Here is a 25182-nt window from a genome sequence, read left to right as displayed (position 1 = left end):
ATTAAGTTATATCACACAACCCGTTGCATAACTCCACTTATACATGTTGTCTTGCTTGTATTTTCAACATGTTTTATATTGCAGTGGTTTGAACAAACTACACAATAAAATATGTATTGATTCCCATGAGTGAGAGATACCTCAAACCCTGTGGGTTTCTTTGGGGGGCCACCACTTATCTTCCTGATGCCCTGCTAGGGAGAAGAGGTGAAGTCATTGTGTGTGCATTTCTTTCCCTTGCCTTCTAATACTCCCCGGTAGTGAGGCCGTGAGCTCCACTTTTCTGATGAACCTGATAACTCACATTTGGAATCAAGGTTTCATTATATGTCAATCAAACAACATCTACCTCTCAGGGCTCTAAACCGACTGTCTTCTTATTCTGATGGCGACTCACGCATGATGACATCAGCTCTTTCAGTTTGAGTCTAACTCAGGAGTGAAGGGAAGTAATGGCTCACCCTCATGCAGGTTTGACAAATGCCATTTATTTCAGGTCGTGGAAAAGAATTTGCTCATGTTGAGATTCGAACAACATGTACCCAGTTACCAGCGCTACAGGCTAGATCCCACGTTACCTGTCTGATCCAATCTTCTCTGTCCTGGAGCTGTCATATTGCATCTGGCTGCAGCATCGTGTCTTAAGTCCAAGTACAAATCTGTCTATTTTGAGCTTTCCTAAGGGGTTTACTGCATATGTTTCCCCCAGCCCAACTCCTTGCCTAGCAGATTCATCTAATGCTGGAATGCTGTGACTTCATCTGACATCAAATTTTTCTGGTAACAATCTCTTCCGACCACTGTGATGTACAGACATTCCCAGCTGTCTTATGTGGGTTGTCTGTGTAGTGCTATATGCCAAATTAAGGTCATCAGACAGTGGCGGCTCCTCAGCTAAGGCGGAGTAGCGTCGTCCCACTGCCTTGAAGCAGCAAAAGAAAGGAAAAAATAAAATGATAATAATGTAATGTTAGTTTCATATTATTGTGTCCTCCTGCTGCGGCAGCTTGCGTGAGGGGGTAGGGCTGCAGAGCACGGGAGGAGTGTTAGAACACTCCTAAGTGCGCAATGAATGTTTGGCTGGCCCTCTTGGGCCTACCCAAAACAGTCATGCTCACTGTCCCTGTTCTTTATACAGGCTGAATTCAGCCTGCGTGGAGAACATACCCACCCCTCCAGCCCCCGGCTGAGCGCCGTGTCAGGATGCTCCGGCCAATCACAACGCTGCATTGCAGCATTGTGATTGGCTGCGGTCAGCATGGGCGCCCTGGAGCTTCCTGCTTCTCCCAAGAAGCCACTAAGAGGACGCAGGATAGGTGGCGGCCAGGAGGTAAGGGTTATTTTTTTAACCCGATCTCCCCGCTCCTTAAACTGCCACCCGCCCCACTGCTGCATCCAGTTAGCAGCCGCGACTGCCAACACAAGCTACAATGCAGAAAAAAAGAGAGATCGAAATGAAGAACTAGTAGTGAGGGGAAAAGGCGACACAAAGGTAATATGTAAGGGACCTGCTTGATAGAGTGGTTTCCCACAATTGCTTGTATGTCACTAGATGGAGTGATAGTGATTTGCGGGTAGCTGGATAGAGTAGAGGAGCGTCGCCCTACTTATCAGTGCCATGAGGGAAAGAAAATGAAATGATATTAAAACCATTTATTATCATTTTATTTTTTGCTGGCACTGCTGAGTGCCCGAATCTAGGGCTGGGTCGGGCCATCGTGTTTGATGATAGTAGGCTAAGCAGGGAGGAGGAGCAGTGCACACTTGTAGGCCGGACAAACAGACATGCGCACTTGAATTTCTCCAACCCAGCGGTATTGCACAACCGGGTTGGAGAACAGTCCCAGGCTCCCAGGCACTGTCTGTGCGGCAAACCAAGCCACTCAAACCAATACTGGCCCTGCTCTCATGCTTGTAATCGCATGAGAGCAGCGACAGGATTGGATGGGGAGTCTGGGAACTTATGCAATGCTCGCGAGGAAGAAGCTGGACTCCATCAGCGGCAGGGCCAGGTAAGTCTTTTTTAAAATAGATTATTCCCTTGCCCCCGTACCTCCCTCCCGCGTTGCCCCACCACTTGGTTTCAGTAGCAGCCGCTATTGGACTAGAGGCATCTGAACAACCGGGAGGGGTGGAATAAAATAGATTATTGAGAGGGGGACAGGAGAGAGTTCAGGTGGTGAGTAGATGACAGAGAAAATAGTGCAGGGCATGAGTAGAATTCATGGTATCAAAGGAATCATCAACGTGGGTTTGGGCTGAGCCTAAAACTGTTATTGGACAAAAGAAAAAGCAAATCCCGTAGTCTGTGAAGCACAGAGTTAACCGACTCGGGGTTCATCTGAAAATCATCAGTACAGGCAAGACTCGAATTCGTACTCTGCTCCCAGCTGTTCTCTAGGATGGTTCACATGATAAGAGTCTCTCAGGGATTACACACAGCCAGGTGCGTAGCTGAGCTCAGGAGAACCAGGGAAATACATTTCAAGAGTTACAAAAACGTAAACAATTTTCATCTGAGCAAGCAATTCTCATCTCGAGCTCGACGCCTCAACGGCAGAGACGGCACATTGTGTGGGTAATGTTAACCCGAGCGGAAAAGGTGGGTGAAGGAGGTGACAGCCACATCCCGACAGGTAAGCAGGTTTACCATGCTTCTTATGGCACACTGCTGCAGAGATTGCAGGGCAGCCAGGAAGTGCGGGAGGATCCAGGCGACGTCATTCTCTCCACAACATCTGCAGAAAGACCTTTCCCTCCCTCTGGCCGATGAATTTACCTGCGTGCACACAGCTAAAGGGACAGAGGGAGAGCTGATGGGCTAATTGTTTTCTTTATGTCCTTTGACTTGAAACAGATATGAGGGTTAGAACCTAATGCAAGATTCTAAAGACCTTGCCCTAACACTTAATTAGCACATTGTGGCCTGGACTGGCCTGGCCTGGCCTGTGCACTTAGAAACAAACACACCCAAGTTACCTAGCTGGCTGCTTCTCTGAGGCCCTTATTTTTACCCTGGTGAAGACTGGAGCTAGCGTTTGGGAAGTTTTAGGATGTGTGGAGAGTACAGGGTGCCAAACCCTACGACTTATGTTCTTGGATTTCTTTGGCAATTACAATGAAAAAGTGTGCAGGACCTGTGCCTTACAATTAACTAGCTGATGCACACTAGAGGGAAAAGTTAGCTTTCTGACACAACAAAATGCAATGAAAACTCAGTACACTAAAGTACAAAATACTGGCACAACAATGCGAACAAGGCTTGCCAAAGTGGGTACAGTGGAACTGAAAATATTGTGCAACTCGATTCCCAATTCCATCACCTCTTTGGCATGGATCCCTATTCAGCAGCTACTGGGGTATCTCCTCACTTCCTTTTTGGTCACTCACCTAACCCCTCCCAAAGGGCATCCTCTCCGACTCACCCTGGGTGTCCTCCCCACATGCATCCTTTCCTCCCCCACAAATCATTCCAGTGACAACATGATATGGTGCATAGAAAGGCAGCAGTTTTATTTCAAACATGAATTATACATATCACAACGTATTGGTTGGTCATTCATATCCTCCATGTCAATGTACATCCTACAGTACTTTTCCGTTTGGCTCTGACCTTTTATGACAGCACTAACCTTGTCCAATGTGCCCCTTATGGAAGGTTTCAGCGTTCACGGTTCCAGGCTTCTCTTCCTACCGATTATTGTGGGGGTCCTTTAAAACCGGCCCGGGCTGCAAGTGCTGTTACGCTTGCTTTGCTGGAAACACGCCCGCTCCCCAGTGCTCCTGCCGTGTGGCATCTCAAGGACACTGTGCGAGCATCATCTACTCTGCCTGTGGCTGCGTGCTGTCACTCGCTCACCCTGTGTCCCTGCCGTGAGGCATCCCAAGGACCCTATGAGAGCGGCTCTTCTACCTATGGTATTTCCCTTTTGGGTCTTTTTCTGGGTTTCTTCCGCTACGCTGCTGAGGGTTTCACGATCATAGGCAGCTCACCTCCTACTCTCGCTCAAGAGAAACCCACCTGTTCCAGGACCCCCACTATGATGAATATGAATATGTCCATGCCTACCCCTGTTAGGTGCACACTGTCCTCTAAATGAAAGCCCGGTGACCTTAAGGTAATTAACCCGTGCATCACAAAGCCCCAGCTGTTTGCCCTACATACTCTTGCCATCGTGATGTTCAGTTTGCATCTAGACTTTTCAACTGCCCCATTGTTGATGTCTCCCTTCCATGTTTTGCTCACCATTACCTACAACCATATTACCTCTACTGGGCGGACTAATTTGGCTAGCGCGGCCAAGTCCATGATCATTCTCTCCAATAGTTCTCTCCTCCCCATGGCTGCCAAATCGTTACTCCCTAGGGTGAATCAACACCGCATCCGGTTTGACGCCTCTCCGGAGTGCCTTCTGCACTGCGGGCAGCTTCTGGTCCCATTTCATCCTGGATTGTCCTAGCCAGGTCACTTCTGTGTTCCAGAGCCAGATACCCTTGAACTTGCTCCTTGCTGCCGCCCACTGCAGTGCCCGGGTTATGTATGAGTGGCCCATGATCCATACATTCTTACGACCAACCGGCGTACCTAGATGGGGGGAGGAGTTAAATCAAACTCAGTACACCGTCGGGCGAATTTATTTTTTAACCCGTTTGGTGCTTGCGTCGGCCAATGGCCAACGCAAGCACTACCTCCCTGGTGCTGAGCATGTCCGTTGGCCGACGCAGTCCCGCCCACTCTTTAATTCTCCTGCACTGCGGTAGAATTTGCATCGTGGTTAAGGGGTTAAACGCACTCGATGCCCACCGCCTCAAAGTTTTGATTTGCTCGGCACCCAGACCCAGGTGAGCTGCAGTGGTTGTTGCCCCTAGCCGGAATGAGTGAGAACCAAATTCCCCTGGTGCAAATCTGCGCTTTGCTAGGCCCCTTCGCATCACTGCGACAAACTGAAACTGGCTGAGACAAGACCCGTCCTTGTGCGTGAATAGCAGGCCCACCTAGCTGCAAGTAGGCTTGGTGAGGCACACTGGGCAATGCGCTTCGTCCTTGATACACTCAATCGTGGTGTACTTCCCTTTCCCTGCCTGGTCTGTCTTTGATTTCCACAGGTGTATTACCATGTGCCCTGTCCCCATGTGGAGGTCCTTTCTGTGTAGACACACCGTCCCTGGGTTCCCTCTTGCCAGGGCGACTAATTCACTGATCCTATAAGTTGCTAAAAGAGCTAGTGTGAATGCAGCCCTGAATACTTTAGTTCATGTTCCCCAGCACATATTTCTGCCGATGCGCTGCCTTTCATGGCCATTCTGCGTAAAACGGCCCCAGTAGGATCTCCCCTAGTTGCCAGTTTGGAGCAATAGGCGACTGCATTAAGGTGTGATTGCGCCCATGATCTTGTTTTCTCGTTCTGAAATGCCCAGTCTATGAAAGTTACTACCTCCTCCTGTGTAACTGCCTGGACCCACCCAGCACCCGTAATGAAGGTGGCCCAGCACTTACGATAACGCTTCGCTGTCATGGGGGCCAGTGCGTTATCCAGTAATTCAAGTCCACCAAATCCCATAGGTCCTGCGGCATTGGGGTCATTTCTTGGTCAGTCTCTGGTACCAGCTCCCTGAATCTGTCCCACTGAAAACAAGAAATAGCATCAGCTATGGAATTATCCTGGCCCACTATGTGCCTCGCCCTGATGGCTAGGTTCGCTATCAGTTGGCACCCGACCAGCCTTCTTAATAGTTTAACTACCACTGTTCCCAAGTTGATCGCCTGTACCGCCGCGTGGTTATCTGACCAAAGGGTGATCTGCCTATTAGTAAGTTTGTTGCCCCATATCGTAAATGTCACTACTATGGGAAAGAGCTCTAACAATGTGATATTGCCTGTGATTCCGATCTGGCTCCAACTGTCTGAGCATTTACCTGCTACTCATGCTGTGCCCATGATGGCCCCAAAGCCGGGACTGCCGGCAACGTCAGTATAAAGTCCTAGTTGTTCCGCCCCACCCAAGGTTCCCGCCACATGAGTGTGTTGTTGAAACTGGTCAGGAAAGTGTCCCATTGGCCTAAGTCTTCCTTCACCCCTTGCGTCAAGCGCACCCTGTGGTGCTTCTATGCTACGCCCTTGATCAACCAGGCCAAGCGCCTGGTGAAGGGTCTCCCTGCGGAGATTACTCTTGTGGCAAAGTTCAGCTTCCCCAGCAGTTGTTGCATTTCTTCTAGTGTTGCTTTTTTCAGCTGCTGTAGCCGCCGCTCGGCTACCTTGTTGGACGGCAGCTTGCACATTCCGCCCACCGAATCTAGCTCTATCCCGAGAAAGGACATCTTGGTGGTCAGCCCCTCTGTCTTGTCTGGTGCTAGTGGGACTCCAAGTTCATCCGCTAACCCTACAAACAGGCGAAGCAGGTCCGCGCCTTACCCTGTTCCTGCCGTCCCGATGTAACGGAAGTCATCCAAGCAGTGAACCCATCCGCCTTCCGGGAGGTGCGTGCCCAGGGCCCACTCCAGGAAACTGCTAAAAGCCTTAAAGTAGGTGCAGGATATGGTGCAAGCCTTGGGTAAACACTTGTCACATTAACAGTCTCCATCTAGTTGGAAACCTAGGAGATGATAACTGTCCGGGTGGACGGGCAGCAGGCGGAAAGATGATTCGATATCCGTTTTGGCTAATAGGGCCCCCCTTCCTGCCTGCTTGATCAGTTCTACTGCGTCATCCAGGGAGATGTAAACTACAGAGCAGCTGTCCCGTTCCAACCAGTCATTGATGGAATCCCCATGTGGGTGTTATAGGTGGTGTATGAGCCGTAATTTACCTGGCGCCTTCTTAGGCACCACTCCTAATGGTGAAACCATCAGGTTAGGTATGGGGGCGGGAGAAAGGCCCTGCCACCCTCCCTACCTGGACCTCCTTGTCAAATTTCTGCCTAGCTGCATCTGGGTTATCCTGTATGGACTTAAGTTTGCGGCTAAGTCGTGGTTCCACTGGACCCCTATAGGAGATGGGAAAACCGAATGTGAATCCTTCCGCTAACTGTTTCCTGTCTATTGCCTTTGGGTAGTTGCCTAACAATGTAATCAGTGCTTTCGTGTTTACTTGAGTGGGTAGTGTTCCTCCCCAGCCTGACTCACCCTTTCCCCTTGTCGTTGCAACACCGTCCTTACTGCTTCTTTGTGTTGCCTTCATCTCTTTTGTTACATGTTCCTTGTGATTGCCTGCACTGTGTTGCCCGAGAGTTGTCTCTGCATGTCCCACAGCTGTGTTTAAACCTGCATGCGGCTCCCCATTTACACTCATCTTTGTCGTATTGCCAGCATGGTGCTGTCCGGGATTGCTCCTCCCTCCCGCCTGCCATGCTTTTGCTCTTGAACCCTTGCCCCCTCTCTTCGTATTTTCCTTTAAACTCTGAGGGTCAAAAATCGGGTTCTCGTGCACCCAGTCCTTCCCTCGCTGCTACCATGTGTGTTGTGAAGCCTTCCATATCCTGGCAGTCCCACTCTATTGTGGGCCAGGTTTGCATTATTTCCCTGAAGCCTTCATCATACCTTAACCAGGCCTCACCTTTGTACTTCTGTTGTGCCTCATGCACCTTTTGCTCATTCAGTATTAAGGCTGCTGCAATTTTGGGAATTTTTCTATGACTACGCATGCCAGCGTTCTAAAGGCCTGCAGCCAGTTTTCTATTGTTTTCTCCACCCTTGGTTTGAGCCTATCCCTCCTGTCCTCATCCTATTTGTCCTGCCCTGTTACGTCTACCCCGCCTGGAGACCTTCCAGCAGTGAGAAAATGTCTGTGTACTCCTTACGCCAAATTCTATCCTTCACTGACTGTGGGATGAGGTTTGCTAAACCCAGTAGCTTTGTGGTTGTGGGTGGGTCATTTTAGGAGGGACGTAAGTACTCACTGACCTAAAAATAATGAGCGAATGGAGGACTGGTCCTGGCTTCCAGCTACTTTGGCAAAGGTGCCCCGAGGAGATAGTAATTGAATGCCCGTACCTACGGATGGTAATGCAAAGCAAAAAAGACTATGCTCCTGGCATGTTCATGGACTGAACCATTCACTGTCTGACCCGATACGATATTATTTTAAAATTCATTTACATTTTTATTATTTCAAGAAACATGGGACCCAAGTCACAGAACTAACTTAAGACAAAATCCTAAACTTGCTACCATTTTGGTATTCACAGAAGGCACTTACTCATTTTGGTATTCACAGAAGGCACTTACTCATTTCGGTATTCACAGAAGTTAGGAGTCCTAACTTTAGGACTCCTAAATGCCGTCTGTGAATACCGAAAGTCGTAAAGTTAGGATTTTTATCAGTTTAGGAGTAGTAAGTTAGGACTCCTAACTTTAGGATTCCTAAATGCCTTCTGTGAATACCGAAAGTCTTAAAATTAGGATTTTTCTTAGTTTAGGAGTAGTAACTTTAGGACTCCTAAACTGAGAAAAATCCTAGTTTTAAGACTTTCAGTATTCACAGAAGACATTTAGCAGTCCTAAAGTTAGGAGTCCTAACTTTACTACTCCTAAACTGAGAAAAATCCAAATTTTAAGACTTTCGGTATTCACAGAAGGCATTTAGTAGTCCTAAAGTTAGGAGTCCTAACTTTACTACTCCTAAACTGAGAAAAATCCTGGGCCCGATTCAGAGAACTAACTTAAGACGAAATCCTAAACTTACTACCATTTTGGTATTCACAGAAGGCACTTACTCATTTTGGTATTCACAGAAGGCACTTACTCATTTCGGTATTCACAGAAGTTAGGAGTCCTAAAGTTAGCACTCCTATCTTCTGTGAATACCGAAATGAGTAAGTGCCTTCTGTGAATACTACAATGAGTAAGTGTCTTCTGTGAATACTAAAATGGTAGTAAGTTTAGGATTTTGTCTTAAGTTAGTTCTGTGAATCGGGCCCGTAAAGCGAACAAAGGACACCTTTGCTTGGATTTAATTTATATTGTCTCCCGGCAGTGCGAATTAATAAATCAGGCCGCGCAAAATGTGGACTGCCGTGCTACATTGCGGTTGACTTAAATTTAGTAGTGGATGTGGTGGACTTTAATCTGGGTTGGCTACAATGACTTAGGGTAAATAATACTGATCTACTGTATCTAAGTGCCAGAAAAAATAAGTCTACGTAGTTGTATATCCTGCGAGATATTTTAAGCAGATGCTGGCATAATTGGTTAAGGTGACTTTAATTTGCAACTAATTCGGTTTTCCGGTGCAAATGATAAAACTGATGGTATTTCAAAAGAATGTTGCGATATCATGTCTGAGGCTGGGTTCAGCCAGTTAAAAAATCTAGGTTCACTCCCACGTTAAAAAATTCTAAACAAGGATCAATTATTGATTATACATTTATATCAGACAACTTAAGACCAAAAAATGTCTGAATATATACAGTAATCGCTCGTCCTGAAGGTGATCATAACCCTCAGCTTGTAACATTTAATATTTTGGTGAAGTGTCATTCTAGACCTAACGAACTTCCCAATATGGCCCATTCTGCATATAATCTGAAGAGGTTAGTATGGCACTTAGCTAAAGAAGAGGAAATTACACTAGCTGCTAAAGCATTAATTAAGGAAAGTGACACCTGTGTGCCGGGGATATGAATTTGATTGGCAAATGGAATTTTATTACAATGTCCATGGTGGGGAAATTTGTAGCCCGCCAGGCTAGAAAAATTAATAACCACTTGAACCCTCAGAACATATGGTTCACCCGTAAGCTATCTAAGTTAAAGAAATCGCTTAATAGAGCTGTTCGGGTGGCGTATGCTCATAGATTTTATCAGACCTATTCTGTGTATAATGAAAATTTGAAGGAACTTAAACAGATTTACAATCAAGAAGTCTGGAAAGCTAAACTTAAATATCAATCTGGGCTTTGGAATAGTTTATTATCCGCCTCAAAGTAAAATAATGCAAAAAGATTTTGACCAGTAATTGATAAGCTTGAAAGGGGAGGCTGTAGGGCTTTTTGTGTAAATATATCAGAAGCCAGTTGGGTAACTTTTATTTCAAATTTGTATGGCTCATCAGACCAGATGGTAGACCAACCAGACATGCGGTTTTGTTATGAGGAAAATAGTATCTCAACAATTGATTTGGGGAGTGGTGAGTGTCAGGGTTTGACAACCACAGCCGAATTCATTGATTCTAGTCTTGATCCAAACCTTTAATTAGAATGTTTAAGTTGTAATCAAGTATTGACCCTGTTACGTGGGCTTCGTGCAAATGGTGCCCCTGGACTTAATGGGCTACCCAATGCCCTGTTCCGTGCCAATGTTGGCATGTGGGCTGGTATTTTGTATAAATTATTCAGTGAAGTATTGACATTGGAGATTGTGCCAGCATCATGGCAAGGTAGCATATTACAGCCCATTTATAAAAGTGGCCCAGTAACCAATCCTGCCAATTACCGATTCATTTCGTTGAATGATGTTGATGCAAAGGTGTTTGCTTCCATTCTGTTGAAAGAATTGGAAAATTGGGCAATGCCGGAAAGCATTATTCCATTTAATCAAACTGGTTTTCGGAAAGGCCAATCCACCGCTACCAACCGGTTGGCTCTAACATTACTTGCTGAGCGGGCTGTTTTAAATAAACAAAATGTATACATTGCTTTTATTGATTTAAAGGCAGCCTTCGACTCTGTGCCTCGAAATCTGTTATGGGAAAAATTGTTAGATCGGGGCATCCAAGGGAAACTGTTGAAGGCTATTATCCTTTTGTAAAGCGCCAAGACACCTATGGGTATAAGCGTGCTATATAAGTTTTAATAGCATAACATAACATAAGATATACGGACACCTGGGTTCAAGTCAGGTTGGGTGATGGTAATTCCTTATCAAGAAAAATCAGAACATATAATGGTCTAAAGCAAGGCTGTGTTCTTACTCTCTCCCTTTTTAATTTATTTTTATCAGATCTCTCTCAGCACCTGGATTCTATTAATGCACATGTTCCTTGGATGGGGGAGGGGGGTACAAATCAGCTATCTTCAATATGCCGACGATACTATCCTCGTGAGCCATACTCCTATTGGTCTACAAAGACTTATTACCGCCTTTGATGATTGTACACAATTAAATGGCCTTGAACTGAATGTAAAAAAATAAAGTCATGAAAATTGGTTCTATTAAACAGAAGCTCAATTCATGGAAAGCCAGAGCAGGCCCAATTGAAGTTGTTAAAACGTATAGATATCTAGGGGTGGTGTTCGATAACCGAGTATCCTTCAAATTCCATTTGAAGTAGTTAAGGGCCAAAACTGTGACCTTGATTCTTGCTTTTAAATGCTTAAAAAAATCACTAAATTGTCAGTCGTATGACTTTATTCTTAAAGTCATCAAAGCTAAGAATAACCAACCCTCTTATATGGCTCACCCATCACCTTAGGGAAAGATGCGAATGGCCTGGACCTATTGGTAGTCAAGGTCTTCAAAGCAACTTTTGGGATTGCCAGTTCAGTATGCCAAGCGGGAATAAGATTAGAGGTTAGTCTCCAGAGACAGTGCCTGGTATCAAAAGGAGCATTTCTTTAATGTATGGTCGCTATGTCTTCATCTGCCCTTGCATCCCTAGGGAACATTTTCTGGTTAGAAATAGATAAGTCTGCCTATGCCGCTAAATGGCGATCCCATATTTTAACCTCCCTAAGGGATATTCGTCTGCAAATAGCACTGAAAGATCTGAAAATGCCCAATAATAAGTTAATTTTAAAAAACGCATCAAAGCTGAATCACTCAAGCTAGACAAAAATGCATTCTTAGGGACAAATTATGCATGGTATGTGATTAATTCATACCAATCCCCATGCATTCAGCCATAGTTGACTGTTTGTTTCTCTGCAAAGATTAAAAATATTTTTTTAAGGCTATGAATGGGAATAAATCCAACAAAATAGGGCACGCAATCATGGATCAAGCAGTGGCCAGACTCTAATTGTAGACTATGTGGATGGCCACAAGAAACATTAGTACATATAGTGTGCGTGTGCCCCAAGCTGATTAACATTCGACATACCGTTTTGAAACCACATTTCTTGAGGATCGGGGTTAGATCAGCTCGTCAGGCTTTAATTATGTCATTATCTGGAGAATCGATTCCGTTACTATGTCAATTGGTAAAAAATTTAAGTGCAGCTGAAAAATGTCTGTTATAATAAGTTTGAGTTTCATTATTTTAATGGCTCTGTAACCTAATAGTTTACATACTATTTATATCCTGTATATCTTAGTGATTATGCTGCTAGGGTGATAACTAGAAATGTAACAATAGAAGTTTCACCATTACAGTACCTTTTGATGCACTTTATCATTGTTTTAATATAATGGACGTTGCAATTACTGCATGTTAGCACTTTTAAATGCAACATGTGTAATCTGCTGCAGAAATTATTGAAGTATTTTTTTTAATGCATTTTATTCTTGTTGTTAGATACAGGGAATTAGTATGCTGTGCACACTGTCACTTTAAACTGTAAAATGTGCAATATTATGTTGTAGTAATTAATGATGTATGGTGATTTGATCTAGTTTTTTTTTAACATTATTATGATTGTATTGGCAAATTATTAAATAGTATATGTGGTACAGTTTTTAATTATTATGTGATGTGAAGATGCTTTGATTGCAATCATTTGTATTAATCAAGCAATAAAGATTATATATTCGCTTGCCGGTCTTCCTGCTGGGTTCCGGTCCTCCCTGCTCCTCGCTCCCGCTGCCTGGCTTCCCTCAGGCTAGGTGTGGCAAAATTGATTCCCTTGAGTGGCCTCCTCCACGCCCGATTTCTCTTTGCTCTTGTCCTTCTGCTCCTCCTTGTGCCCCTTAGACTGGCTGGGCCTGCCGTTCTTTGCGACGTGTCCTGTCCCCTCCTTGGGGCCCGGGCCACTGCCACCAGGGGATCCATGCCACTGGGAGCAACTGCGCTTGTCCCCATGCTTCCCCCGGGTATGTTGGCCAAGGGGGAGGGGCAACCCCCATGGCCCCTGCGCTGCAAGTTGCATACCCCTAGCTGTGCGCCATAATTTGCAATCTGCCGGGTACTCCCTCTCCTGGCCCAACCTTCTTTGCCCCCTTTTTCTTGAGCTGCCTGGCCCCACTCATGCAGCGCTTGGTGCTTTCCATTATCCTTCTCTGTGCTTCCTCTAGCTGCGGCTCGTGGTACTTTGGGTGCCGCCATGCTGGCCACAGACCCCTCATCACCACTGCTGAAGTCATCTGTGTCCGATTTGCTCCATACCTCCGTAGGTGGGGCCATGGGGGGAGGACGCTGCACTCTCTTTGGCCCATTATCAGATCTTTCTCAGCACCTGGATTCTATTAATGCACATGTTCCTTGGATGGGGGAGGGGGGTACAAATCAGCTACCTTCAATATGCCGACGATACTATCCTCGTAAGCCATACTCCTATTGGTCTACAAAGACTTATTACCGCCTTTGATGATTGTACACAATTAAATGGCCTTGAACTGAATGTAAAAAAATAAAGTCATGAAAATTGGTTCTATTAAACAGAAGCTCAATTCATGGAAAGCCAGAGCAGGCCCAATTGAAGTTGTTAAAACGTATAGATATCTAGGGGTGGTGTTCGATAACCGAGTATCCTTCAAATTCCATTTGAAGTAGTTAAGGGCCAAAACTGTGACCTTGATTCTTGCTTTTAAATGCTTAAAAAAATCACTAAATTGTCAGTCGTATGACTTTATTCTTAAAGTCATCAAAGCTAAGAATAACCAACCCTCTTATATGGCTCACCCATCACCTTAGGGAAAGATGCGAATGGCCTGGACCTATTGGTAGTCAAGGTCTTCAAAGCAACTTTTGGGATTGCCAGTTCAGTATGCCAAGCGGGAATAAGATTAGAGGTTAGTCTCCAGAGACAGTGCCTGGTATCAAAAGGAGCATTTCTTTAATGTATGGTCGCTATGTCTTCATCTGCCCTTGCATCCCTAGGGAACATTTTCTGGTTAGAAATAGATAAGTCTGCCTATGCCGCTAAATGGCGATCCCATATTTTAACCTCCCTAAGGGATATTCGTCTGCAAATAGCACTGAAAGATCTGAAAATGCCCAATAATAAGTTAATTTTAAAAAACGCATCAAAGCTGAATCACTCAAGCTAGACAAAAATGCATTCTTAGGGACAAATTATGCATGGTATGTGATTAATTCATACCAATCCCCATGCATTCAGCCATAGTTGACTGTTTGTTTCTCTGCAAAGATTAAAAATATTTTTTTAAGGCTATGAATGGGAATAAATCCAACAAAATAGGGCACGCAATCATGGATCAAGCAGTGGCCAGACTCTAATTGTAGACTATGTGGATGGCCACAAGAAACATTAGTACATATAGTGTGCGTGTGCCCCAAGCTGATTAACATTCGACATACCGTTTTGAAACCACATTTCTTGAGGATCGGGGTTAGATCAGCTCGTCAGGCTTTAATTATGTCATTATCTGGAGAATCGATTCCGTTACTATGTCAATTGGTAAAAAATTTAAGTGCAGCTGAAAAATGTCTGTTATAATAAGTTTGAGTTTCATTATTTTTATGTTTAAGTCTTTTTATTAGTTTTAACACAAACATATTGTCATGGACAGCATCAGCAGTTTCGCCTACAACCCCGCGGGCCGGCTCTGTACTGTGGCAAAGGGGCAGTTTACTCTTACTCCCATCCGGCCCCTTGGGAAATCAGTGTTAACACAGCATGTCGCCTACAACCCCTCAGGGCCGGCCGCGTATCACACGAAAGGGGGTACTGTGGGCTTCGGTTAGTGTATCGTATATTCTTTGCGAACAGACCCACAACGCACCCTTCGACAGGGCGCCCTAATGTGCCAGGTGGGGGCTCAGTCTCTGCAGCGGGCTCTGTAGCTAAGACTGGTCCGTCTGGACTACTATCTGCCATGACATTCAAGAAATCAAAAGAACAAAACCTAATCCCCTCTCGCCACCCCCTCCCTCTTCCCGTCTCGCACTCCCTCCCCCCCCTAGTCCCTCCTCCCCCCTCCCCAGTCCAGTGCGTGCGTCCAGTAGGTCCCGCTCGGTGGTCTGCCCTCATCTGGGAACCCCGTCTTGCTCCAGCCTCACGTCCCCTCAGGGGGCGGTGTTCTCTTGTGTAGTAAGCCTCAGGAGGCGAAGGTATCTGGGGCAGGTTAGTTCCCTGAATTCTGTGACCAGTAAGGATCGGAACGGCTGCCAGAGGTCATTAAACGTCTCCGTGTCCCCTGTCACTATCAGTGAGAGTTTATCCATGCCCAGGACATGCCACAGTCTGTGCAACCAACCCGTGATCGTAGGGGGGGTGGGTGAGCGCCAGTGCATTAAGATGTTCTGAATGGCAGATCCCAACGCTATGGCGATCTGCCTGCCTCTGCGGGATTTCAAGGGGTACATCAGATCGTTGGGGAGGCCCAGCACTATGTAGGCAGGGAAGCGCGGTAACTCAGTCTTAAAATGGGAGTCAATCTCATCGAGCACCTCCCTCCAGTAAGCCTCAAGTAGGGGGCATTCCCACAAGATATGTGTCAAAGTACCCACCCGCCCACAGCCCCTCCAACAGGTGTCTTCCTTACTACTATCCATGGCGTGTATACGTGCAGGAGTGTAATACCAATATGTGGAGACCTTAGTGAACGTTTCGGTAAGTCCCGTGTGATACGCCTAGTGTCTAGCTCTGTAAGCTATCTGCCCCCATTCCTCGTGACTCAAGGCCCTTCCCAGCTCTCTCTCCCATCGTTCCCGACCCGGGTTGTAATAGTGCGAGGGGGGCACCTGGAGAAATTGGTACAGGTCACTGATGAGTTTAGTGTCAGACGTGCGCGTTAACAGCCAGCATTCATAAGGGAGGAGTCGTCTATCCGCTGTCTCGCGCACCTGCGGATGGAGCGCCCAGTGGCGAATCTGCAAATACCGCAATCTCTCGGTTTCCGGCAATGCATAGTCCCGTCGGAGGTCTGAAAAGTGGATAATCCCTTCTGCATTGTACATATGGCATAGAGCTCTACATCCCGCCTCTCGCCAGTGTTTAAGTGCACCCTTCTCCATCCCTGGTGCAAACTCTGGATTATCCGCCAGGGGTGTCAGCGGAGAGGGGAACGTGGTCAACCCATGTACGAGATTCGTGGCATCCCAGACCTGGAGATGCACTCTAGTGATATAGGAGGCATATAAATTAGCAGGGCGGTGCGCCCTGCGAAGGAACGGTATCTCCTGCAGAGGGCGCCCTGCCACCGCCTGATCCTGGAAAAGCCAGTGCTTATCCGACTCCCATCTGCTCCATTCCACCAGGTGTCACAGCTGTGCCGCGTGAAAATATTTGCGGAGGTCCGGGACGCCAAGCCCTCCGGCCTCTGGTGCCAGCAATGAGAGTGCTCTCCGCATTCTTGGCTTCTTGCCCTGCCAAATGAAGCGTCCCAGATCCGACTGCATCTGTCGGAGCCATCCCGTTGGCGGGCGTAGCGGGAGTGCCCTAAACACATAGAGGACCTGCGGTAAGATTGTCATTTTGACCGCCGCCACCCTTCCGAGCAGCGACAGGGTGCCGCGATCCCAGCATGCCAACTCATCCCGGACTTTCCGGCCCAAGGCAGTGTAGTTGGCCGACACTATGGCGGGCAGCGTTGGAGCCAAGAGAACTCCTAGATAGGGAACCGGGTCCCTGGACCAGACTATAGGGACTCGTTGTTGCAAAAGGGTTCTGGTCACCGGCGCCAGGGAGAGGTCCAAGGCAACCGACTTGCCCATATTCATCTTAAATCTTGCTACCTCTGCAAAGGAGGTCAGCTCTTCAATGCACGCTGGTAAGGCCAACAGCGGGTCGTCAATGGAGAGTATCACGTCATCAGCATAGAGGCTAACTGCATGACTGAAGCCCCCGAACCTCACTCCCCTCACCGCTGGGTTATCTCGAATCCGCTGAGCAAATGTTCCATATATAGCGCAAAGAGTAATGGGGACAGCGGGCACCCCTGTCTCGTGCCTCTTTCAATGTCGAAGCTCTTCGAACTGTACCCATTGACTCTTACTATGGCCGTTGGGGATCTGTAGCAATTAAAAATCATGTGGCAAAATTTGTCCCCCACTCCCATCCTTGCCAACACCTGTTCAAGGTATGGCCAATGCACACGGTCAAACGCCTTTTCGGCGTCCACTAATAGCAGCATCCTCTCTCCCCTAATACGCGATGCTTTCTCAATGAGGTGAAGGATTCTTTTGGTGTTATCGACCGTCTGTCTCCCCGGGATGAATCCCGCCTGATCCGGATCGATAAGCCCCGGCAAAAGGGGGGCGAGACGCGCTGCCAAAATCCCTGTGTATAGTTTGAGATCGATATTGAGGAGAGATATCGGCCGATAGGAGCCGCAGTGTGATCCGTCCTTACCCGGCTTAGGGATCACAGCAAGAGACGCTCGTAAGAGGTCTGGCGGGATGGCACCCGGCGTCGCAAAGGTGTTAAATAAACGCGTAAGGATGGGTGCCAGCAGTGAACAGAACGTTTTATAGAACAGTGACGTAAAGCCGTCCGGCCCCGGAGATTTACCATGTTTAAGGCGGGATATTGCGGATATCACTTCCTCCGTTTTAATATCCCGCTCGAGAGCCTCCGTCTGGGAGGGCGCTAGGGACGGCAGAGAAACCGAGTCCAGATACCTCCGAGTTTCGAGAGCCTCCGGGGGATCTCCAGCGTATAGGTTCGCATAGTACCTGCGGAAGCGCTCCGCAATACCAGCGTCGTCCGTGACCGTGGATCCTGAAGGATCGGTGATCGCCTTCACCGCGTGTTTCTGACGAGTGACCCTGAGCTTACTCGCTAGTAGCCTGCCACATTTATCTCCCCCTGTATAATAGGCATGTTTGAGGCGCATTGCTGCGTATTCCGCGCGGTCCATATCCAAGGCTGTCAGGAGCTTTCTCGCTCCTTGAAGTTGCCGCCATATTCTAGAGGCCCCCGTCCGGCTATGCATGTGCTCCAGTTCCCTGACCTGCTGCGTAAGATCCTCCCGCTTCCTTCTCCTGTTGGCGTTGTCCGCCGAGGAAATCGCGATAAATTCCCCCCGGAGTACCTCTTTCAGCGCGGCCCATTGAGTCGCCCGTGTCGTATCTGAGTTCTCATTATGGGACAGGTACTCCCTGACCTTCGCCGTCACCTGTGTGACCACATCGCGTCTGCTGAGGAGTGCGTCTCGCAGCCGCCAGATTCGTGGGGGGCAGGAGGTCGGCGGGAAACTGAGGGTGGCCGACACCGGAGCATGATCTGAAACTGAGATCACTCCAATGTCCGCGGCCGTAGCAAGCTCACGCACCGGCCCTGAGACCAAGAGGTGATCCAGTCTTGCATATGTCTTGTGTGCGTGCGAGTAGAACGAGTAACTCCGTTCCGTGGGATGTAGGTGTCGCCAGAGGTCCCCGACATCCATCTCCGCCATCATAGCCTTACATCCCGCCGAGAACTCTCCCGTCTGTGGAGAACGGTGGGCTGACCTATCTGTCGCACCGTCAAAGACCATGTTAAGGTCGCCCCCTAGGATCACATGCCTGTCCTGTGCCGTCGCCGTCTCCTCCAGTGCTGAGCGGAGGAATCTTTCTTGCCGATCGTTTGGGCTGTAAATGGACCCGATCGCAAACGTAAGACCAGCCACCCGGATTCTGTAGACCAGGAGCCTGCCCTTCAGTTCCGCGTGTTTATGGAGCACCTCTCCTCTAAAATGTCGGGCTACAAGGATCGCCACTCCCGCGGTTTTAGTGTTATTGGAAGAGAAGAGTTGTGTAGGAAATGCGGAGGACCGCAGTCTAAAGCAGTCCCGGGGCAAGAGATGGGTCTCCTGGAGCAGACAAATATCTGCTCCGGTGTGTTCTAGTAAGGACAGAACGGCGCGTTGTTTTATCGGATTGTTGAGGCCCTTGACATTAAGTGTGACAATTTTAAAGGGTGTCTGCGTCATGTGGGAGTGTCATCGGCACCGCCGTGTTTCCTAAGAATTGACAGATTGTAACTCGCACCCTTCTAAGATAACGGCCTCCCCGCCCCCGCACTGGACTCCCCCCCCCGTCCCTGGTTCCCTCCCCCCCCTCCCGGTTCGCCCCTACTTCCCCCCTCCCCTCTCTCAGTCCCCCCAACACCCCTCAAAACTCCCTGATACCCCAACTGCCCCATCCCCAACAACATGCCTGTCACACCCCTCTTCTCCCCCCCAAGTCCTGGAGTATCAATGTCCAAGTCCGGCTCCTTGGGAAGCAGGTCTTCGGTACAGTATATCAGTGGACGTCCAGCCACTACCCCCTTCCCCGCCCATCCCCCCCTCCGCCCCAACCCCCAAACCTGCATTGCGAGAAGGGCTGTGTTGAACTCCCCCCGGAGCTGCTTCAAGCAGTCAATGCGACATCACTGACTCCGGTGCTTTCGGCTACCTCCGTAACTGCCTCACCCATGTCGGCTCCGATGACGGGCGAGCCCGGCCATGTGGACCGCCCACGGGGCCCTCGTCCCGACACCCTCCGCCATCCGTCCTCTCTGGAGTTACTCCGCGGCTGCCCGACCATCCCATCGTCTGGTGCAGCGATGCCTAGGACTCCGCAAGTCTCCCGCAGGGAACGTAGTTGGTGCATAGTACCGTTCCAGCGGAAGATGAGTCTAAAAGGATGCCCCCAGGTATAGGGTGTGCCTTGCGCTCTTAGAAAACCCGTGGCTGTCTTAAACGTTTTTCGCTTCTGCAGCGTGATGGCTGATAAGTCCTGGTAGAGGGCTACTCGATGGCCTCGAAAAGTCAGGGGCTGCCTCTTCCGCGCCTCTGTCATGATGCGCTCCTTGAGCACGAAGTCAGGGAGGAAAGCCAAGATGTCTGGAGGCGGCGCCGACGCTCTGCGCTGGGGTCCCACTCTGTGCGCTCTGTCAATCCTGATTGGGAACCCCTCTGCCTCCCCCAATACTTCTCGGAACAGGGCCTGCATACATCCTGTCACATCCGTCCCTTCGGCCGTAGACGGCAGCCCCCGAACCCGTATGTTGTTCCACCGAGACGATTTTCGAGGTCCTCAGCGTGTGCTTGGAGATCAATCTGTTGGTCTCTGAGGCGCAATACTTCTTGCTGCAGATGTTCAAACTCCTCGTCTCGTCTGTGACCGGCATCTTCCACCGCGACTACCCGGTCTCCCAGGCCATCCACCTCCCGGCGCAGCTCCCGCACCTCCCTCGCCACCTCATTCTTCAGGGCTTGGAAGTCCTCCCGGAGGGTGCTGAAAAGAGACTCCATGAAGGACCTGGTGATGGGGGGCTCTCCGCTTCCAGCATCCTCTGCCCCTCCGGAAGACCCGGGTGACTGCTGCCCCCGGTCAGCTCGTTGTTGGTGTCGTCCGAGTAGCTCGGGGAGGGTGCGGTCCCCTTTCTTCCCTCCTCTACTGCCTGCCATGAGTTCTGTGACCCAGTGTCGCCCAGCCTCACACCTCTCTTGTCTGCTTTAAGCCGCCTCTCTGCCCAGCCTCTGACTCCTGCGCGCGGCCCCCTCGCCCCTCCGGGGCGAAAGGCCACTCCGATTCCCTCTGGAGGCGGTTCTGGCTGCGTCCCACACTTCTCTTTATGGCACCGCAGTAGTCTCCCCTAGCCGTGTCGCACCTCTGGGGCCACTGAGCCGCAATGTCTTCTGCTCTGCTCCTTTCCCCTGCTAGGGGGTTGCTGGTCTCTAGCCCTCCTCCGCCCCGCTGCACTCTGCAGGCGTCGAGAGCCACTCTACCGAGGGGCGAGGGGGGGTGGGCCGCGGCTGCCGTCTCACCTGCGGGGCCGATGGCCGCTGTCTGCCGCTCCTTCCGGCGGCTGGGCCACTCCTAGAGGCCGGGGGTCGTCGGGTCTCCAGCGGGGCCTTCCCTGGCCCCGTCCGCCGTTCTCTCCGCCAGGCTGTCGCACCTCTGCAATGGCGTCGCCAGCAGATCGGGGAACCCCCGGCCCAGGGTCGTCCCCGGGGGTCCGTCGGCAGCTCCTCGCCCCCTGGATGAGTCCGCTGCCTCCAGGGTGGGCAAGGGCACCCCTCTCGGCCGTATTGGCTCCGGCTCCGCAATAGAACCCCCAGAGCCGGTGCCTGTGCCGGCCGCAGCTGCTCCCGATCGTTCTAGGTCCCCGGGGGGCCGTCCATTCCGCTGTCTCCCGCGGCCACCGGTGGAGGAGCAGACCCGTCACCGGGCCGGCTCTCACTCTCCGCGTCCACTCGGTCTCATTCCGTCCTCCGGGTCGACTCTCAGCGAGAGTCCAAGGCCGCCGCTGCTCGCCTAAGTGCCCTACCGCAGGCCCGGGCACTCGCGTGACTCCACAGCCGGACTCCTTCTCTTCCGGCTCGGCGCGAAGCTCCGCCTTCTCTCGTTCCTTCAGCTCCGGTCGCGCGCCGCCCGCTTCCGGGCCGCCGCGGGCGCTGCTAACCTCGCACTGGCTTACTTTTGGGTTCCTCTGCCCCCGCTGCCGGTATTTTCGTGATCCGGGGGGAGATTCAGCGAAAGAACCGGGTTGGGGGTTCAGCGGAGCGGGAGCCGACAGAAAAGGCGTCCGCTCACCCCGCCATCTTGGCCACGCCCCCGAGTTTCATTATTTTAATGGCTCTGTAACCTAATAGTTTACATACTATTTATATCCTGTATATCTTAGCGATTATGCTGCTAGGGTGATAACTAGAAATGTAACAATAGAAGTTTCACCATCACAGTACCTTTTGATGCACTTTATCATTGTTTTAATATAATGGACGTTGCAATTACTGCATGTTAGCACTTTTAAATGCAACATGTGTAATCTGCTGCAGAAATTATTGAAGTATTTTTTTTAATGCATTTTATTCTTGTTGTTAGATACAGGGAATTAGTATGCTGTGCACACTGTCACTTTAAACTGTAAAATGTGCAATATTATGTTGTAGTAATTAATGATGTATGGTGATTTGATCTGTTTTTTTTTAACATTATTATGATTGTATTGGCAAATTATTAAATAGTATATGTGGTACAGTTTTTAATTATTATGTGATGTGAAGATGCTTTGATTGCAATCATTTGTATTAATCAAGCAATAAAGATTATATATTCGCTTGCCGGTCTTCCTGCTGGGTTCCGGTCCTCCCTGCTCCTCGCTCCCGCTGCCTGGCTTCCCTCAGGCTAGGTGTGGCAAAATTGATTCCCTTGAGTGGCCTCCTCCACGCCCGATTTCTCTTTGCTCTTGTCCTTCTGCTCCTCCTTGTGCCCCTTAGACTGGCTGGGCCTGCCGTTCTTTGCGACGTGTCCTGTCCCCCCCTTGGGGCCCGGGCCACTGCCACCAGGGGATCCATGCCACTGAGAGCAACTGCGCTTGTCCCCATGCTTCCCCCGGGTGTGTTGGCCAAGGGGGGGGCAACCCCCATGGCCCCTGCGCTGCAAGTTGCATACCCCTAGCTGTGCGCCATAATTTGCAATCTGCCGGGTACTCCCTCTCCTGGCCCAACCTTCTTTGCCCCCTTTTTCTTGAGCTGCCTGGCCCCACTCATGCAGCGCTTGGTGCTTTCCATTATCCTTCTCTGTGCTTCCTCTAGCTGCGGCTCGTGGTACCTTGGGGGCCGCCGTGCTGGCCACAGACCCCTCATCACCACTGCTGAAGTCATCTGTGTCCGATTTGCTCCATACCTCCGTAGGTGGGGCCATGGGGGGAGGCCGCTGCACTCTCTTTGGCCCATTTCCACCTGCTTTTGCTGGCCCCCAGCTTTGGAGGCGTGCCCTTTGCTCCTGGGCCTTGCGGGGGTGGCGTTAATCTTGGCACTCTTTTTCCGGTCCGGCAGGGGCCACCGTTTGGTTTGCCTGCCCCTTTTTATCTGGACCCGGGGGTGGTGATGCTGCCTGTGCTGGTTTTCCCCTTTTCTTGGCAGGTGACAACCCCATGTTTTCATTTACCCACTCTTTGCCCTTGATGGCTACCAATTCTCTTGCCTTTTCCAGTAGAAGCTCTAGGTCGTGATCCAACTCTTGTCCAGCGTCCACCTGGTGCCTCCTATGGATCTTTTGTTTGTGCAGGCCTCCAGCTCCTCTGTTCCACCCTGAAGCATGCCGGCAGTCTTGCGCTCCTCCCACCGCATTTTCCCGCCACCTCCTTTTGTTGCTTCTGTTTCCCCATGTGTCATGGAATCAGGGACCATCTCCCGGTAGGTGCCAGGGGCTACAAGCTTGCCCTCCTGCACCCGGGGACCTAGCTGAAGAAGGCCCAGCCGCCTGGCCGATGATGCACTCAACACTGGTTTCGACCGTTTTTTTCCAGTGGTGCTCACCAGCGGTATCTTCCACTACATTTCCCTTGCCACCGGCTTATTGTCTTTCCACCGGACCGGCAAATTCCGCAATCCCCCATGGCCCGGGCCTAACTCGCAGCAGGCCTCCAGGTGCCCCATGGAAGGTCACTGAACAAATCTGACGAAGGAGCCCAAATAATTAAATCCCCGGACGCGGGCTTTGCTCAATTCCGCGGTTGGATTCAACGATGTGTGCTCGCAGCTCCCCGCCTCCGCTGCTTCCTGCGATCCCCAAATTCTCTGGTGATAAGGAGTGGCGCCTCGGGGCTCCAGCCTCGTCGAGCCTCGCGGCTCCGACGGTTGACGATGCGGTTGACTATTCTTCTTCCTGGTCGCTCCTTCGTATTGTTCGATCCTTCCGGGTCAGTCGATTCTGCTGGGCTGGTGGGTTTCCTCTGTCAAACAGGGGGAACCTCGCCCCTTTTGACCCCACCAGCCGCTCGACTTCTCTGGCCCTGATTGGGCCAACCCCTACCCTCTGGAGGGCGCCCAATCACGCGCGCCCTCCCTTTCGCAGGCTTTCCGGGTTCACGGCCCCCCGGGAGACATTCTGCATGGGCCCCCTTTGGGTCCGGCTTCACCTCCCCCCGGCCTATGCTCCTTCTGCAGACTCTATTTATAAGCAGCTGTTTTTTCATCCCATATCGCGCCTTCCCTCCAGGGCCCCTCCTTTCCACCTGCTTCTGAGCTGAGTGGTATCTAGCCTTTCCCTTAATAGAAACTGGAAATTGGCCATGTGACATCCAGCCCGTGTGGGAGGAGGCAATGGGCCATGCATCCGCCCATGCTTACTTTTTATCCCATCCTGTGCTGTCCTGGGCTAATGTGGGACTGTTGACTTCTAGTACCAGAATGGCTGTGGTGAGTAAGTTGTACTGTAGCTAAATGAGAATTATAAAAACAATAAGCCATTTCTTAGTTGGCAAATTTACACTGCATTAAGACTGACTTCCCCTCCCTACCTTTTTTTCTGGAAGAGGTGAAATCTTTTCTCTTGGACTGATATTGCTTCGTAGGCTTTTATTGATAGTTCCAATTTCTTAGAATAGTTAATGGATCAACTGAAGCGTGGTATTCGGCAATGACTGAATATGGGTGTACAGGTCAGCCCGATCCAAGCCACTGCGCGTCTTTATGTTCACCCTGCCTGTCTGGTTTGCACATTGTCTGGCTTGGGAATAGGTCATAGGAAAATAGGCTACCATGATCAAGGGGTGGCAGGGAGGCCCTGATGGGCCTAATCTCAGCCAGTAAAACGAGAATCCCCCGGTTACCCATCCCCAGGGGCATAATTGGGTCGACATTTGATTAGAATATTCAGAATTCATCAACCTTTTGAAAAGGAAAAAACTTAATAACTGCAGAAGATCAAAGAATCAGTTAGTAAGAATACTTTAAAAGGCAAAAAGTAGGGCACCAGAGTCTGCTGGTTTTAGGAAATGATTTGCTTGCTATTACAATGTAGGATTATATGTTCAGTCCTGCTAATGCATACAATTATCTGTGGCTCATTACCAAATTAACTTAAACACTTAGGGCCTCATTTATGAAAGGTGACTCATGGCTGCGAGAAAACAGCGATTCGTCACTTTTCATTGCGCCCTCCTTGCGACACCAATGATGCATCATATTTACAGTGTGACGCATCATGTCGCAAGGAGTTACAGATACGTCAATACTTCTGATGTATCTGTAGGTGCAAAAATGAGGCATTGCTGGAGTGTGTCACAAACGTGATGTAACTTCAGCAATGGGTCATTACACATGAGCAGGTCCCATGTTAAATGTGCCTGTGCTAGTCTTACGTCTGTCATGATGCAGGAGTAAGATATTGACGCATTTGCATCCTAGAAGTGGCTCAGTGAAATCTTAT

Source organism: Triturus cristatus, chromosome 3_1 (genome assembly GCF_964204655.1).
Source record: "Triturus cristatus chromosome 3_1, aTriCri1.1, whole genome shotgun sequence".
Lineage (NCBI taxonomy): Eukaryota > Metazoa > Chordata > Amphibia > Caudata > Salamandridae > Triturus > Triturus cristatus.
This window is presented reverse-complemented; position numbering follows the sequence as displayed.